Source organism: Phyllostomus discolor, chromosome 6, assembly GCF_004126475.2.
Source record: "Phyllostomus discolor isolate MPI-MPIP mPhyDis1 chromosome 6, mPhyDis1.pri.v3, whole genome shotgun sequence".
Classification (NCBI taxonomy): Eukaryota; Metazoa; Chordata; class Mammalia; order Chiroptera; family Phyllostomidae; genus Phyllostomus; species Phyllostomus discolor.
The window spans coordinates 61,982,451-62,000,642 of record NC_040908.2 but is presented as its reverse complement, the minus strand read 5'-3'; positions in this window follow the sequence as shown (position 1 = coordinate 62,000,642).

Here is an 18,192-nt window from a genome sequence, read left to right as displayed (position 1 = left end):
ATATCAGGAATGTCTTTTCTGTCATCTATTAGCAGTAAATAACCCATATAAACATATATTAATAATTACTCAAGAAACAAAAAAAGGCCATCTGGCAAAGACCAGTGAAGCTGCAAGAGGCTTTGGTCTGTGATCATTAAATATATTTCTTCTTTTTCTCCGTTTTAGAAGAACTTATTTCCAAAATGTTTGTCATGGGTGACAATACAGTCTTTATCCTTTAAAAACTCTTGATGAGGTAAAATCGGATTGCAACGTGAAGCTGGAGACCATTCCTTTAAGGACTGACAAGTTTTGATGAGAAGCTTTGGCCACTTGTTCACCCAGGTCCCCACAGGGCACCCACTGGCGTTTCCTGGTCCTGACATCCCTACATTGTAACCCCCCCAACACCTCACCTCCCGCCAAAGTTCACAGAATATCATCTAAGACCACCTGCAGGACGACACTTTGCTCAGTGCTGTGACTTGGCTTCATCAGCAGGCAATCTTTCTCAACTTCGTTAGAGTCAGGGAGGGGCCCTGAGAAACGGAGGCATACAGATTGCTCCAAAACAAGTTCTGTGTATTTTAAAGGAATTAAATTTCTTTAGCAAATCTTTCTAAAATGTATGGAAATTAATCCTGAGTTAATCGATTGATCAGAAAAAGCCCTACAAATAAGATGTTCAAAGCAGGGCTCGGGCTCTGGGGTCCAATTTTCAGCGGTCGATTTGCTTATCCATCTGTCCAGCGCCGGCTGCCCCTAAGGAAGGGCTGATGGAGCAAGTAGAGGGGATGCGTAAAGACAAGGTCTATGTGACTCTGAAGAACTCAGGGTCCAGCGACGTTTTCCCAAACTCTGAACACCGTCTTCACATTTTTGGCCACATCTGGGTACCCCATGTACTATTATTTACTTCATATTTTTCTTTAGAGCTACTGATTTATTTTCCCTCAATAAATTTGTTTCTAAGGGAGTATCTATTGTATCTATTTCGGACTGGATGTTTGTGTCACTCCCCACAATTCACATGTTGGAACCTAACCCCCATGTGATGGTGTCTGGCAGGGGGGCCTTCGGGAGGTCATTAGGTCACGAGGGTGGTAGCCTCCTGGTGGGATCCGCAGCCTCACAGAGGGAGCCCCAGCGAGCTTCCCTGCTCTCTTCCTGCCGCGTGAGGACACAATGAGAAGTTGGCCGTCTGTACCCTGGAAGAGGGCCCTCTCCAGATCCCTCCCATGCTGGCACCCCGCCTTTAGCTTCCAGAACTGTGAGAAATAAATTTTGCTGTTTATATGCCATCCAGTCTGTGGTATTTCATTATAGCAGCCGGAACTGACTGGACAGTCTCACTGCGAAATTGCGGGTGGAATGTGATAGTCATATATTTTTCTAATACGCATTAAAATAAATACTGAACTATTAAAATGTTCAGGATGCTTCTCTGCATATCACCTAATGGCGTCTTGTGTCTCAGCCATGGTGCGAGCCTCACTCAGGGAAACATTGACTTTGGAGAAGGGATTCAACATACACAACACGTGTTAATACTCATAACCTAAAGTGGGGCCAGACTCATGGGAATGAGAGCCGTGCAGTCCCACGGGCCCATGGTCAGAATGGCCCTGCATTTGGCATTTAATGCTCTGTGTGCATTGTCTTGAAGTTTTTAATAACTTTATCTTTGAGTTTGTATTTTGTAAATGAAATCCAGTGAGACAATCAAGTGTGTGCTGGTGGCCTGGAGCCTCAGTTTACACAACCTCCTGTCTTCTGCCAGCTCCCCAGGGCATGGCCTTGGATGCCCACTCCCCTGACACCCTGTGTCCCAGGCTCTCCCAGCTTTCCACCCCTGCCCCTGCCTAGCAACACACTGCAGCACTCTGCCCTGGCTAGAAGGGGCTGGCACTTGGGCCCTGCTGTGACCTGGGAGGTAGGATGGCAGTAGCCCCATCCCTGTCTTAGGCCAGGGGCAAACCTCTTACCCCCTTCTGATCCAGGTACCTAGCTCATCCCAGATCACAGGTTGCAGTCCCCTTGGGGATCACCCGTCCTCTGTGGGTTGGGCACAGGCCGGTGGGAAGGAGAGGCGCCTGGCTCCACATGCTGACAAGGCAGCTGTGATGGCAGGAAAGCCCGGCGGTCGCAATGGATGAGTGACAAGTTGCACAGGTTTTGCAGAGTTGGGTGGCTGGCACCTGTGAGGGTGCCATCAGGGTTCCCGTGTCTGAGGGAGCACACCAAACAGAAAACAAGAAGCACCATGACAGGTCAGGGGAGAAATTGTGGAAGAAAGCAAAAGCTTTATATTTTAGGACCTTTAATGGCACCTTGCCTTCTTTTCTGAATAAGGGGTCCTGGATTTTTATTTTGTACTGAGCCCACAAATTATTTAGCAGGTCCTGACCCAAAGCAGCACCTGCAAGGTCTTACTGGGGCTGGGCAGGTACATTTGTGGGAGGCACTGGAGGATGTCACCTGGTCACCTAAGGTTTCAGGGAAGATTCAAGGAGATATGGCCACTGGGTTCAGCCTCAGAGTTGATGGGACTGGGGTGGATACCCTGAGGAAAGGAACAGAAGTGGGAATTTAGGGTCTGCCCAGGGGACTGCAGAGGTGTGGTCTGGCTGGAGCAGAGGTCAGGGAACAGGAAGCCTGGGAAGAGGATCAGGTCAACTGACACAGGAAACTGGGCTTGGTCTGTGCCCAACAGCAAGACCCAGACAGCTTCTGATTAGAGAAGCAGCAGGTATGGGAGACGGTGGTGGTGGGGGCAGCCATGCGAAGGGCCCAAAAAAAGGAATCCAAGGCTGGGCCTCTTGTGGTGATTATACTGGTAACAGGTAACATTTCCCATTATAAACCTTGTGAGGCCCGGGACTGGATCTTAGCCAGGTGTCATTCTGTGGGGAGAGAATGGGACTCAAGGCCAGGCGAGCATGGGGAGAGGACTGGGGAAAAGGCCAGGTGTGAGTTACCCAGGCCAAGGAAGAAGGATCTGTTACAGTTGTCTCCAAAGTGGTTTTGGGTCACACACCTATAAGGCATTTCGGGACACATACCCTAACATCTGTATTCTTGCGTGTGCGTGGGTTGTGCACATGCACAGTTCTGTTATGGTTATTATAAAACAACAGCAAAAACAGAACTTAAAAAGAATAACTAAAATAAGAATAAGAAGAAGTTCTAAAACCCCCTCATCCTCCCCAGTGCACTGTCATCTGGTGTGCGTAGGAGGTCTGGAACCTGGTGTTATGCCAGGAAGGCCTTTTGCCAGGACCTACATCCCTGGTGGCAGCTCAGGGCCATCCTCCCAGATCCTCGCAAGGAAACGGTCTGGGTTTCTGGGCAGTTTGTGTTTATGTGTGTGGAGGGGGTTGTTTGCACAGCTGTACAGATGAGGTGGGGGTGGGAGCAGCAAGTGCTGACTTAGTTGAGTGTCGGGGAAGTATCATGGTACCTCTGTACACGCTGGTCTGTTCTGGAACTCGAGACAAGTACCAAACAAGTGGGGCGTGATGAAGCATTTTCTCTTGTGGGGCAGTGTTGTGACTCATACAAGTTCTAGCAAGTGCAATGAGTCTTGAGCAAGTGGCAAGTGCTCAAACATTGGTTTCTCATCACAATGCAATGAGTACAGAGTTTGATAAGTTCTGAAGCCGCTGAGTATCAAGGTATGACTGTATCTGGGAGGGGTGACTCAGGGGATCCACATCACACTCCATGGTGGGAACTGTTACCTCCAGGTTTTCTGAGGGTGCTGGGAAGACCAGTAACATGCTTGAAGCACCCAGCCTACACCCAGATTTAGACCCAGGTTTGGCTGACTGCAAAGCCTGTCTGTCTCACAAGGCCACACCATCTCCCTTGTTAACTTTCAGTCAGGCCTGTCTTTCCAGAGGAGCAAGTTGTTGGGGTTCATGTTCATCGTCAACAACAGATCTGTGACAACATCCTGGATGGGTCAGAGCATGGGAGCAGACAATGTCAGCACCCTGTCCACACGTGCCTAGGCACCTGCCCACAGGCTGTGACCTCAATTTGTCTCAGGGTTTTGTCCTGGGGTGCACAGGAAGTTGGGCGGGGGACATTGGGGGAAAATGCCCTCTTTATATCCCCTCAGTTGGGACAACTCTGAGGTATTCCCCCCTTTCCCGAGGGTGCCTCAGCTGAGCCTCAGGGTCTGTTAGTGGTGACCTCTGAAGGTACTTGCTTTGGCAGTATACATGCTTACACAGGCAGATACTCCTAACCCTACTATTCCTTCCCACGCCAGGTATCACTTCTCCAACAAACTACTTGCCCACAAATCCTAGTCTTGAGTCTGTTTCTGGGGAACCCAGTTTGAACAGGCCCATTGGGGAGGGGAGCCTTGTCTCAGGGGATATACTTATGTGGCTTGCACCTCCCACTCCTGCTGCCTAGGCTTTGGCAGACTTTGCCAATCAATCATGGCATTCCAAGTTCCCCACAGGCCACCTCGGGACACTATTAGCAGTCAGGTGGAGCTGACAAGTGAATTGAAATCTATTTCCCAGGGACAGAGTCTAAGGGGCATCATCACAAAGAAACATACCTCCTTGCTTCCAGCCCTTAGAGGAAAGTAAACCAACTACCTGGTTAGTGGAAGGGAGTGTGGTGGGGAGGAGAGAGGAGGCTTCTTCCCTACTGCAGAGCATCCCTCTCTATACAGCTTTGGTGACAAGTCCCAAAAGGCCATAGGAAAGGAGAAATACCAGTTAATTTTAATACCATTTTTTCTGTTTTTTTTTTCTTTTAAATACTTTTTATTTTTCCATTACAATTGACATACAATATTATATTAGTTACAGGTATACACCCAGTGATTAGACATTATATAACTTATGAAATAATCACCCCAATAAATCTAGTACCCCACTGACATCATACAATATTTAGTTAGTACAATATTATTGAATTCCTATGCTGTACTTTATATCCCCATTACTCTTCTGTAATAGTAATTTGTGCTTAATATCTTCACCTGTCCCCTCAACCCCTTCCCATCTTAGAAAACCCTTTAATGTTTCTTGTAATATGGGCTCAATGGTGATGAACTCCCTTAGCTTTTTCTTGTCTGGGAAAATCTTTATCTGTCCTTTGATTCTAAATGATAGCTTTGCTGGGTAGAGTAATCTTGACTGTAGGTACTTGTTTTTCATTGCTTTGAATATTTCTTGTCAATCCTTCTGGTCTGCAAATTTTTTGTTGAGAAATCAGCTGACAGTCTTATCAGAGCTTCCTTGTAGATAACTAACTGATATTCTTGTGCTGCTTTTAAGATTCTTTTTTTGTCTTTAAACTTTGGCATTTTAATTATGATGTGTCTCAGTGCGGGCCTCTTTGGGTTCACCGTGTTTGGAATATTCTATGCTTCCTGGACTTGTATGTCTGTTCTTTCCTTCACCAGGTTAGGGAAGTTTTTCCTACTATTATTTCCTATTATTGTTTTCACATAGATTTTCAATTCCTTGCTCTCTGTCTTCTCCTTCTGGCACCCCCATAATGCAAATGTTGGTACACCTGAAGTTGTCCCAGAGGCTCCTCATGCTATCCTTTTTTTAAATTCTTTTTTCTTTTTGCTGTTATGACTGGGTGTTTTCTGCTCTTATCTTCCAAATCTCTGTCTTGATCCTCTGTTTCATCAGCTCCACTGTTGATTCCCTGTAATGTATTCTTTATTTCAGTTAATGTTGACTTCATTTGTGACTGGTTCTTTTTTATGTATGTTATCTCTTTGTAGATGTTCTCACTAAGTTCATCTATTCTTCCCCTAAGTTCAGTGAACACCAATGAACTTAGTGTTTTGAACTCAGCATCTGGTTGATAGCTTGTCTCTGTTTTGTTTAGTTCTTTTTCTGGAATTCCTGGGATCCCAGAAGAACTATGTCTCACCCAGCCACAACTCCCTCTGGTTTTTACAGCCAGAAATTGTGGGAATTTCTCTTTCTGGCACTGGAACCCTGGGCTGCGAGCCTGGTGTGGGGCTGGGAACACTTGATCCTCAGGGGGCACCCTGCAGCTGAGATCTCTCCCAATTTTAAACTGCCACATGTGTGTGTGTGTTGGACCAGCCTGTTCTGTGTCTACTCCTACCAGCCTCGGTGTGACTTCTTTATATTTGTACTTGTGGGACTTTTGTTCAGCTAGGTTTCAGGTGGTTCTGTAGTTGAGTTGTAATTTTGATGTGGTTGTGGGAGAATGTGAATACTGCATTTACCTACGCCACCATCTTGGTCACCCCAAATTCCATTTATGAAGTGCCTGATGAACCGAGCTCTGCCCCCTTTATAGCACCATTGCTAATCCTCACTAGCACAATGCCAGTCACTGTTCCAGGGTCTCACTAAGCCAGAGCATGAGATGCAATTGGAGGCCTTCTATTGTCACAGCCTGTGTTGGCCCCACCATCTGCACTGCCCTTCATACAACATGGGGCCTTAAAATCTAGCTCCAAATTTACTAAAGCATTATTATTTGGCCGCACACATGTGGCAAATGTACATCCTAATTTGTTCAAAGTGGTCTGGCTCTCACAGAATTCAACTCTTTCCAGTAAAACATTAGGGCTTGGAAGTGTAGAACCAGCAGTCTTTGCCAGATTGTCCATATAAATACAACTGCAAGTCAGAAATCATTTGTCAGATTGTGTATCCTGATTTTTAAATATGAGGATTCTGATCATTCTAATGACTGGGCCAGACCTCTGGAAGGACTAGGGTGCTGGTGAAGGATGGTGAGGACTCCACACTTTTGGAATTCAAGGGGCTTCATCCACTGCTGTGAGTTTGAATATTTCTGAGCCACTGGCCTCAATTAGGTCTTTGAGTTGGAGATTCCTTCTTTGGCAGGTATGGATATCCGGGCCTTGGGAACAGAGAATTGCTTCCTTTCTGGAAAGTAGTATTGAAACACCCAGCACATTTGCATGCCTTCTCTGCATGGGAAGTGCTACCACTTTTGTTTTTCAAGTGTTTTTTAAACTTAGGAGTCATGTTTCTACATTTCCTTGGCCTGGAGTGATGGGCTTGAGCTTGTCAGGCCAAGAGAGGGAGTTGGGATTCCAGGTGTAGGGAAGAGATAGGATACCTAAGCAGGGAGTTATCTGGAGAGGTGCTGGAAAGCTCGGTGGCTTAGAACTCAAGGCAAAAGGTGAGGTTGGAGAGGACACAGGGTTTGGCTTTTGTTCCAGCATCACTGGTAGAACATCAAGATCTCTGCCTTCCTTGTTCCCTATTTGTCTAGTGTCTGGGTGCTGCCTCTAAAAGGTGATAGAGTAAAGCAGGACTTGAAGGAGGCAGTAAGATGGGGAAGAAGTAGGTCTGAGTCCTGTTCAGGGTGATCAGAGAAGTAGTCTTGGATAAAGTGACATCTAAAGTAAGAGAGAAAGCCATGTGACTGTCTGGGAAGAATTATCCTAAGAAGAGAGAGCTGCAAAGAGGCCAGTATGATCGAAGCGGAGTGATATGGAGAAGAAGTAGGAGGGGATCCCGGTGGGGTGGTGGAGCCCAGGTAATACTAGGCCTGTGGCCATTGTAAGAATGTGGGGTTTTGCTCTGTATAAGGTGGGAAGCCACCGGAGGGTTTTTCTGTGGCTTCTCATCTTACACAGAATAAAAGCTCACAAAGAAATACTTTGATTTGACTTGAGTTTGAAAAAGTTTATTTCAGTGGCTTGATGGAGGGGGGATGGTAAGGATGAGGATGGCGTCAGGGAGACCAGTTAGGAGGCTACTGAAATGATCCAGATGAGACATGATGGTGGCTTGAGTCATATTAGAAGCAGTGGTAAGAACTGAGTTCTGATGTATTTTGGAGGTAAACCAACATAATTTACTAATTGATTGCATGCAGGACATGAAAGGAAGAAAGGGATGACGGATGACCCTGAGATGTTTTTGCCTGAGCAACTGAAACTATCCTTTTCTGAGGTGAAGATTATCAGAAGGAACACATTGGAGGGATAGATGTTAAGTTTGGGACATCCATTAGACATCCAAGTAGAGACGTCAAATTGTAAGTTGGAGACAGAAGTTTGGAATTTGGGGTAGAGATCTGGGCTAGAGATCTAACTTCCGGGGCCACTTAGTCCTTGATACTGGATGCGGTCAGTAAGGAGTGGTGGAGGAAAAGTCCAAGGCCTGAACTTTGGTATATTCCAATGTATAGGGTCAGAAATGTATGAAGGAGTAACATTGAGTCAGAGGAGATCCAAGAGGAGGGCACGCCCAAACCAGGAGTGGTCAGGAGGGTGGAGTGACCTGCTCCATCAAAGGATGCTGCTGATGGGCCAGACAAGACGGGGTCTGAGACTCATCCATTAGATTTGGCAACTGGAGGTCCTCAAGGGTCTTGACATGAGCTGTTTCACTGAAGTGAAGTGACAAAGCCCATGAGCGTGAGCTCCAACAAGAAGGGGAGAATAGAAATCGATGAGAGTAACTGGGTACCTCTTAAAGAGTTCTAAAGGGGGTGGAAAAGTGTAGCAGTGTCTGAAGCAGGATAAGAGATAAAGGAAAAGACATTTGTTGTCACTTTGCATCTCCATCTTGTTATTGGTCAGCTCAGCCATGGTGGAGGTTCTGCCAGGCAAATACGATGGAGGGAGTTAGGGTGTATGAACAAAAGTTCTGTAATGATGAGCTGTGAGATCTAAGTTGAGAGCAATGAAGCAATGAAGGGGCAGACTATTAGTGAAAACATACTTGAGTCATAGATTGTAGTCTCAGCTGGAAGGAGAATTATTGGAGTTTGTGGAAGAGAAGGAGAAAATACAAGCTCTGAGAGACGGGGCATGGTGGTTGGGAAGTGGGACACGAGAAACTGAGAAGCCGGAGGGCTGCAGTCATTGGTGGGGACAGGGTCCAGGGTATGACCATGTGAGTGAGTAGAGGTGACACAGTCACTGGTGGAGAGTAGGTCATAGAACTGAGAGGCTGGGTGCTATCAACTGAATGTTTGTGTCCCCCAAATTCATATGTTGAAACATAACCCCCAATATGATGGTATTTGGAGGTGGGGCCATGAAGGTAGAGCTGTCAGGAATGAGATTAATGCCCTTATATAAAAGAGTCCAGACAGTTGTTGGAGAGGCAATATTTTCTGAACTCACATGTGATGCTGACATTGGAAATTTTAACCCAAACCATAATTACCTGTTAGCAAATCTTTGGGACAGTTTTTCTCCCAATTTACCCAGTAGGTATGTACTTGTCATCTCCAGATCTTGACTTTTACAATAACCTTTAAAAGCCTCAATTATAAAAACATGCAGCTCTTCCTTGGGAGGTTATACCCCTAAGAAGACTTACTAAATCTGTGTACAAATTTGTTGGCCTATTTTTTTTCACCAGTGTCATCAGAAGATCTTTATAAACATACAAAGTAGCACTGAGGTCTTTTCAGGCTAAAGTGTCTTCCCCAGACACTTGTGATTACTTAAAAAGAGGAAGAAAAGAAGGGAGGAAGGAAGGAACAAAGGAAGGAAGGAAATGAGGAGGAAAGAATGAGAGAGAAGAAGGGGGCAGGGAATGAAGGAAGCAAGCATGTAAGCAAGGAGGCTAAGGATTCCAGTGTCAGTCTACTTGGGATTTATCTTTTCTGAGACGTAACTCTTTTTTACTCTGCCATCTCTGGTAGCCCCAGTGTCTAGAACAGTGCCAATAAACATTTGTGGAATGAATGAACTGATTGTTATCGCCGCCTAATCCTAGCAAAATTCCTCCATGGTCCTTACGGCCTTGGCTTCTGGTCTTAAGTAACATTATCCCCCAACCGCTTGACACCCACCAACCACATACCTTGCCTCTACTCAGCTCAGACTCTAACTTGCTTTTTTCTCCTCCAACATGTATTTCAGAAGCTCTTTGGCTTTTATTAAATGCAGCTCTATTGCTAATACATTAAAGAACTTACTCTTGTGCCAGGCACACCCTGGCACTGGACCTGGCTGGGCAGTGGGCCAGATTTGGAGTGAGGTTCTTCTTGCCAGTGATCATTTGGTTAAGAGGTGAGATATTCAGTGCCAGATGCAAAAGCCCCAGAATGCTTTTCTAGTTGCATTTAGATCCCTAGTAAATTCTGCCTCTGCTGATGGGGTTTAGAGGTCATCTGAATTGGGAGTGATGAGAGGCAGGAGTTGCAATAAAAAGTTGTGAATAAAACAGAGGTAAGGGCAGTGAAGGGAGCTGGGTCTGGCCAGGGGGATGAGAGAATAAATGGTTTGTTAGGAGACTCTCCAGTGTTTTATATCCCTGATACCATCTCTCTCTAGTAAACCATTGTCCATATTAGACTTGGCTTTGAGACTTGTACCAGTGTACATTTTGATAACACATGATGTATACCAAAGCATATTGAAGTGGTTGTTGTTGAGAAAATGTGTTGATCTTGTAGCCTCCTGTGGGGTCAGGTAGCTTTGCTTGGTTCTGCCAAGCACTGCATCTCAGCCATGGGGGCACAGGCCATGGTTTTGCATGAGTCATTACAAGCCAACTGATTGGTTCTTGAGTATGTAATAGAATCCCTATTTGATTATCTAAATCCTTATGAGCTCCAGTGAGATACAAAGGAAAAACTTCCAAAGTGAGGTTCTGTAAGCATCTTTGAGGGTATGCTAGGTGAAGGAGCCTCAATTAATAATAACGGCACAGAGCGGGAAGTGTTTTTCCCTCCTTTGCACCCCTTTCTAGAATCTGGCAACAACTGAAGGTTGAGAAGGAGGTTATCATTTTAACATAAGAAGTATAGCAATTTCTGCTTGCAGGAGGTTTATTCTTTGTAGATTGAATATCTAATGCTGTATATGAACCACTCTGAAGCTGATCATCATCAAGGTCTAGTCAAATCTGGAGGAACTTTCTGTTATCTTGCCTCCCACCTCCTCTTTCTCATTCACCAGCCATGGAACCAAATGTGTCTGAGAAGGACCCACCATCTGTACTGAAGGCCAGGCTCAGGGGGTAATGCATTAAAAGGCCAATGGCTGGAGGTGTGGGGAGAGCTGGAGGAGAGACTCTGGGGGAAAAGAGAGTTGTTTTTGTTCATTGAGAAGGTGGCCACCTGGAGGGTCCCAAGTCTTCCATACTGGAGTGTGGCCATAGTGACACATCAGCAGAATGGAGGAGTCACACCAAACCCTGACTGCATGGATTCGCTATGGAAAGACCTGAAGCAAGGGATTCTGGGAGCCCTCCATGTGATGGAGGCCAATGGAAAGACTGCTTGGTTTGAGTTCTGTACCACACTGTCTTTCACAACAAGAGCCCGAAGCAACATGACTCTATCTTGTATTGAATGCCTCCTAGGTGGCCAGGAGCTTTAACACACATGGTAGCCATCTTGGCTGAGAAGCCAAGTCACCCACCCAAGGTTAGCTAGTGAGTGACAGCAGGGCAGCTATTGACAGACTGCTGTGTGCACCGCAGATAAGAAGCCTTTTTCTTCTTCTTTTCTTCTTTTTTAAGCACAGCCTGGGGCCCACTTCCAGCCCAAGGCCCTATCACACCCTGCCAAGCTCCCCTTAACTGAGCTGTGTTCCTGCCTGGCTTGGTCATGGCAGATATGAGTCCCTGTATACTCCTCTGATTTGTCTCATGCTGTCAAATATAGCATATCCATCATTTCCATGTGGGCAAAAATATGGAACTAGTTTTTGTCTAGGTGAAAACAATATGTTGAAAGAAAGCTTTGAGAATATAAAATTAAGAAACATGTTTTATGTAATTTCCCCTTTTCAGCCTTGTTTCCTTCTTGGAAAAGACCCTCAGCACAGAGCAGTGGCCCCGTTTGGGGGAAAGGCAAGATCACAGAGGCTGCTCCACTCCTCTTCTTGGTCCTTTAAACAGTATTTCTTGACTTCACTATGCTGAAGAATCTCCTGCAGAGCTTGCTAAAACAGATCCTGGGCCCCCACCTCCAGAGGTTCTGTTTCAGTAGGTCTGGATGGGGGTGGGGGCAGAACTGTCATTTCTGTCAAGCTCCCCGATAATACATAGGATGAGGTTCAGGACACATCACCCCAAAACACAGCACTTTGGCATGTTGAATACAAGCTGAAGGAGTATGAGAAATGGCAGAAGCAGAGAGGTCATTGTGACCTCTCTACCCCCTCCCCCTCTTTCCTCAAACAGATCATGAAATCCCCCTGTGAAAATTCCCCTCCTTGTACTGAGAGGAAGATGCTTATCACCAGAGATAGAGATTCCAGAGATGAGAAATCTGTATAAATAAACCTTGTTAACTCACCCATGTCATCTTAGTTACTTTTTCATCACTGAACCACCCCTAGCCCAGACCTGTCAATTCTTCACAAATTTATTTTGTCTAAAAGGTATAAAATCTTCCTCCTGCTGTGGCTACTGCTTTGGGTCTTCATTCTCTTCTGAGAGCTCCCACATACATGTAAAAAGCCAATAAAATTTATATGCTTTTCTCTTGTCAGTCCTCCTGTGTCAGTTTCATTTTCAGACCCAGCCAGGGACCCTAAGAGGGATGAGTGAAACTTTTTCCTCCCCTACACACATGCTTCTGGTCAGAGAACCAGGCCTTCAGTGGCACTGCCTTGGGGGTATCACAAGTAAATCTTCTAAATGTGCTGGAGGGACTTGTCAGCCATTGCTAAAAGAATGGAGAACTTTCTAGATTGCCCTTAGAGGTCCTGGGAAATGTCCTTAGGGTGTTACTATCATCCGGGAATCTTAGGCTGTCCCCAACTTTCTCTCCCTTACACCAACTTGGTGGGGAGAAGAGAAGAGACACTTGGAAAGGAATGGAGGTGTTAAAATATACTTTGCTGAATGGTAATTTGGCTGAGACCATCATACCTGCCAAAAGAATTATTAGAATACAATATTTTGTGTTTGATCCAGATCTGAAGACTTGATGTCAGACATGTATAACAGTTTCCTTACTTGTCAATATGGAAAATATTACTATGTTGGGGATTGTTGTGAGAATTTAAGTCACAGCTTGTAAGTGTAGCACCAGAGCCAAAATCTGGTTTCACAGAAGCCCAGTATAACGTGCTTACTAGTAACAATAGTAACAGCGGCTCCCTTGGAGTGAATGTTTGCTGGGTCCAGACCTTGTGAGAAGGGCTTAGTAAACAAAGTTCCATTTAAACCTCAAGTACCCTACGGAGGAAGATACCATCCTTACTGAATCCTTGAGGAAACCCAAGCTGAGACATTGAGTAACTTGCCCAATGTCACAATGCCAGGGCTTGGACCCAGGTCCCATTCACAATGGACTGTCCCTCCCTCACAAACCCTCAGAATCCTCCCATCAGTGCCTCTCAAGATGATGCATCGTAAGGTAAATTGCAGGCATCAGTGTACTTCCCCTTAAATATTCAATATGCATATCATAACTAGAGTTCAATATATTTTCTTTGCTGTAAAATTTACATACAATAAAATAGGAAAATCTTGAGTTAGTTGAGTTTTGACAAATGTGTTAAACTTGTGTAATGCAACTCCCCCCTGCCCCCAACATCAAGATAAAAAACATTGCTGTCACCTCAGAAAGTCCTCTCAGGATGTTTTCTATCATTGATTTTTTTCTCACTAAAGATTAGCTTTGCCCAGAACAGGTTTTCAAAATTAGCATCCTTGAGGTATAATCAATACACAATAAAATTCACTAGTTTTAAGTATACAATTGGATGAGTTCTGACACATGCACACAGTTGTGCAGCCACCACCCCACAGTCATGATACAACATATTTCCATCACCCCATGTTCCTTAGCAGCCAATCACCTCTCCCGATCCCGAGCCCTGGAAAACACAGCTATGCTTTCTGCCACTATAGAGTAGCCTTCTCTAGAATTTCACAGGAATGTTATCAGACAGTATGTAGCCATTTGCATTTAGTTTCTTTCACTTAGCCTCATGCTTTCAGGTGTGTGTGTTTCAATAGTTCATTCTTTCCTTACTGCTGAGAAGCATTCCACTGTGTCGGTGTACCACAGTTTGTTAATTCACTCATTTGTTGATGGACATTTGGGGTGCTTTCAGTTTTTGGAACTAAAATCCCAAATAAATACAGCATTCGAGTGGCATGGAGTAGGCTTGAAGACTGAAAGAAAGAAATAATCTCTGTGTTCATTCTTATCTGGGGGGAGATGTGCATCTAGACCAGAGGCCAGCCGTTCTTTCAGCGAAGGGTCGGACTGCAGATATTCATTCCCGTTGTTGCCACTGCAGCACGGGAGCAGCGACATACACTGTGCGAACAAGCTAGCACAGCCGTGTGCCAATGAACTTCACTTATGGACCAGAATCCTGATGATAGAAGTTTCATGTGTGACAAAATATGATTCTTCTTTAGATATTTTCCAGCCACTTAAAAGCTTCAACATTATTCTTCACCTGTAGACTGTACAAAGACTGTTGGTGGGATTTGGCCACAGGCGAAATAGTAATGACTAAAAGAATAGATGTAGAAAATACATAATTTCTAATCCACATTAGGAAAAACAATGGAATAAAGAAAATCAGCTGAAGAAAAGATAGGGGAAAAAAGAAACACAGACAAAATATGATAAATAAAAAACATGAAATAAAAGGATAGGACTAGGTCTAATTATATATGTAGTTACAGTACCCACAAATAGGTTAAACTAGCCTATTACAAGACACATATTTTCAGTTTAGGTTAATAAAAAGAAAAAAATAAAATTGTATGCTACTTCCAAAAGGTACATATCAAACAAAATTATGGAGGTATAGGTAAATATGTACCACCTAAATAGGATCAAATATTATATAACTGCTATAAAAACAAAAATAATGATTGAAAATTAAAGGCATCACATCCATTAGGTCGGCAACTATTTTTTTAAAAACACAAAAAATAGAAAATAACAAGTGTTGCTGAGGATGCAAAGACATAGGGATCCTTGTGCATTATCTGTGGGAATGTAAAATGGTGCAGCTGCTGTGGGGAACAGTGTGACATTCTCCCAAAACTTAAAAATAGAATTACCATATAATCCAGCAACTCCTCTTGCAAGTGTATACTGAAAGAATTGAAAGCAGGGTCTCAGAGAGATATATGCACACGTATGTTCATAGCATTATTCACAATAGCTAAAACTGGAAAGCAGCTACTCATGTCTTGATGGATAAACAACAAAATATAGTCCATACAGTGACATGTTATTCACTCTTAAAAAGAAAGGCAATTCTGACACAGGTTGCAACACAGATGAATCTTGAGGATATTGCGCTAAGTGAAATAAGCTAGCAACAAAAGATAAACATTGTATGATTCAATTACATGCAGCCCCTAGAGTGGTCAGATTCATAGAAAGTACAATAGTGGCAGCCTGGCAGTGGGGAGGTGGGGAGTGGGAGTTGTTCAATAGGCATGGAGTTTCAGTTTTGCCAGAGGAAGAGCTCTGTGGAAGGATGGTGATGGTTGCACAACAATGTGAATGCACACTTAAATGGTTAAGATGGCAAATTGTGTTATATGTATTTTAACACAATTTTAAAAATTTAAATATAAGGCATCACAGCAAAAAGGATCAGTTTATATTCATAAAAGTTACAATATACCAAAAAGATATAATAGTCATATGCCTCAGTGCAGATCACAGTAGAGTTCTGAAATATATCTACTTAATACATATAAATGAAAATTGTACCCAACAAAGAAAAAGTACTCAGTTTGCCCAAATATCCATGGCCCTCTTACAAATTAGTCAGGTGTATGACCATAAAGAGAATCCCAATAAATTTTAAGAAGCAGAAATCATACAAATTTTATTTTTGGCCACTATGCAATAAAATTAGAAGTTGAAAAGCAAAACAAAACACAAGAAAAAAACAAAAAAAAAATTTTCACTGGAAATGTTAAAGCATCCTTTAAAGTAACTCTCATTACAAAGGAAATTATAAACTATAAATAAGTCACATTGAGAGACTATGTGTCATGTGCTTGTGTGTCATGTGCCTATCTGTCTGAATGATAAATAATCAAAATAAACCCAAAGAAAATACAAGGGTAGATTATAAAAATTGACAGAATCTAATAAGGGGGAACACTGACATAAAAAAATAAACTTGATTAATAAAACAAAAACATAATCTTTGAAAAAATCATTACTATAGCCCTAGCTAGTGTGGCTCCATGGGTTGAGCGCTGACCTGTGAAGTACAGTCGCCGGTTTGATTCCCAGTCAAGGCACAAGCCTGGGTTGTAGCCAAGGTCCCCAGTACAGGGTGTGCAAGAGGAAACCACACATTGATGTGTTTCTCCTTCCCTCTCTCCCTCCCTCCCCCTCTCTCTATAAATCAATAAATAAAATCTTTAAAAACATTATTACGATAGATGAATCTAATAAAACCTCATAAATATTTGATTAAAACTTTAAAAGATAATACTTGAAAAGAGAAAGGATACTACTGATGACATTTTAATACATTTCAAGCAACTACTAAAAATAAGTTACTCTTAATAGAATATTTCAAAATCTACATTGAAATACAGATATTTTAGAAAATTCAGTTACTACAATTTATACAAGAAGAGATAGAAAACCAGAATTAGCCTATAAACCCAGCAGAAATGAAAACTATTGTTAGTTTTCTCTTCTAAATGGGAATTTAAAAACAGGCTCAAATCATTTTGTTGGTGAATTAAATCTAATTTTTCAGGATCTGATCATTTCTATGATAAATTCTTCCAGAGTGTGGAAAAAAGTCTACAAGGGGAGGTCCCAAACTGGAATGGGTGGCATAGGCGTCAGCTGGGGGCTGCAGGAAGCAGATGCTGACTGGCATTAGGCAAGCAGGCAGTTTACTGGGGAGTAACATCTGTGAAGGTGAAAAGGTGGAATTCAGATTGGACAGGAGAAACTGTCAGACCAGGATGGAGCTCTGACCAAGCCTTTGCTGAACCAACAAGAAGCCCCTGAGCAAAGATTGCTCATTTGAGGAGTCCTGTATTGGGCAAAAATTAACTTAGCCCTTGTACCTTCCTCAGTCTTGCTTAGTCATTATCTGGACACATCCTGAGAAAAGCATGACTTTGGCTTACCACAGCATGTTAAAAAAAGAGAAAAGAAAAGGAAAGAAAAAGAAAGAAAGGAAAAGAAAAGAAAAGAGAAAAAGGAAGAACAACGATAGGCTAATCACACACAAAAAAGTGAAAGGAGAAAATTCTAAATACACTATTAGCCAATTGAAACTAATGGTGTTTTAAAAGGATTATACATAAAGAATGCAAAGATGTTTTAAGCAGAGCACCTATTAATTTGCTACATTAATGGATTAAAGAGGAGAAAAGATACTCCCACAACAATTAAGTGCTTGGACAAATGGATTTGATAAAATATGTGCCTATTTCTTTTGTTGTTGTTGTTGTTGTTGTTGTTCTGTTAGTTGTCCCAGTTTCCCCCATTGCTCACCCCTGCCCTGCACTGCCTCTTCCCGACGCCCCCATCTGGTTCCCACAGTCAATCCCCACACCATTGTCTATGTCCATGGATCATTCACACATGTTCTTTCACTAGACCCTTCCCCTTCTTTCCTTCCTTTTCCCTCCTCTTTCCCTCTGGTTACTATCAGTTTGTTCTTTGTTTCCATGCTTTTGGTTCTATTTTCCTCATTTGTCTGTTTTGTTGAATATGTTCCACTTATAAGTGAGGTCATATGGTGTTTGTCTTTCACCACCTGGCTTATTTCACTTATCATAATGTTTTCCGGTTCCATCTGTGCTGTCACAAAGGGGCTCCTTTCTTTCTGCTGCATAGTATTATTCCCTTGTGTAAATGTACCATAGCTTTTTGGTCCACTAGTTTACTGATGGGCACTTAAGTGGCTTCCAGCACTTGGCTATTGTAAATTGTGCTGCTATGAACATTGGGGTGCATAGGTTCTTTTGAATTGGTGTTTCATGATTCTTAGGGTTATAATCCCAGAAGTGGAATCACTGGGTCAAAAGGCAGTTCCATTTTTAGTTTTTTGAAGAAATTGCATACTGTTTTCCACAATGGCAGCACCAGCCTGCATTTCCACCAACAGTGCACCAAAGTACCCTTTTCTCCACATCTTGGCCAGCACTCATTTGTTGATTTGTTAATGATGGCCATTCTGGCCAGTGTGAAGTGGTATCTCACTGTAGTTTTAATTCGCATCTCTCTGATGGTTAGTGATGCTGAGAATCCTTTCATATGCTTATG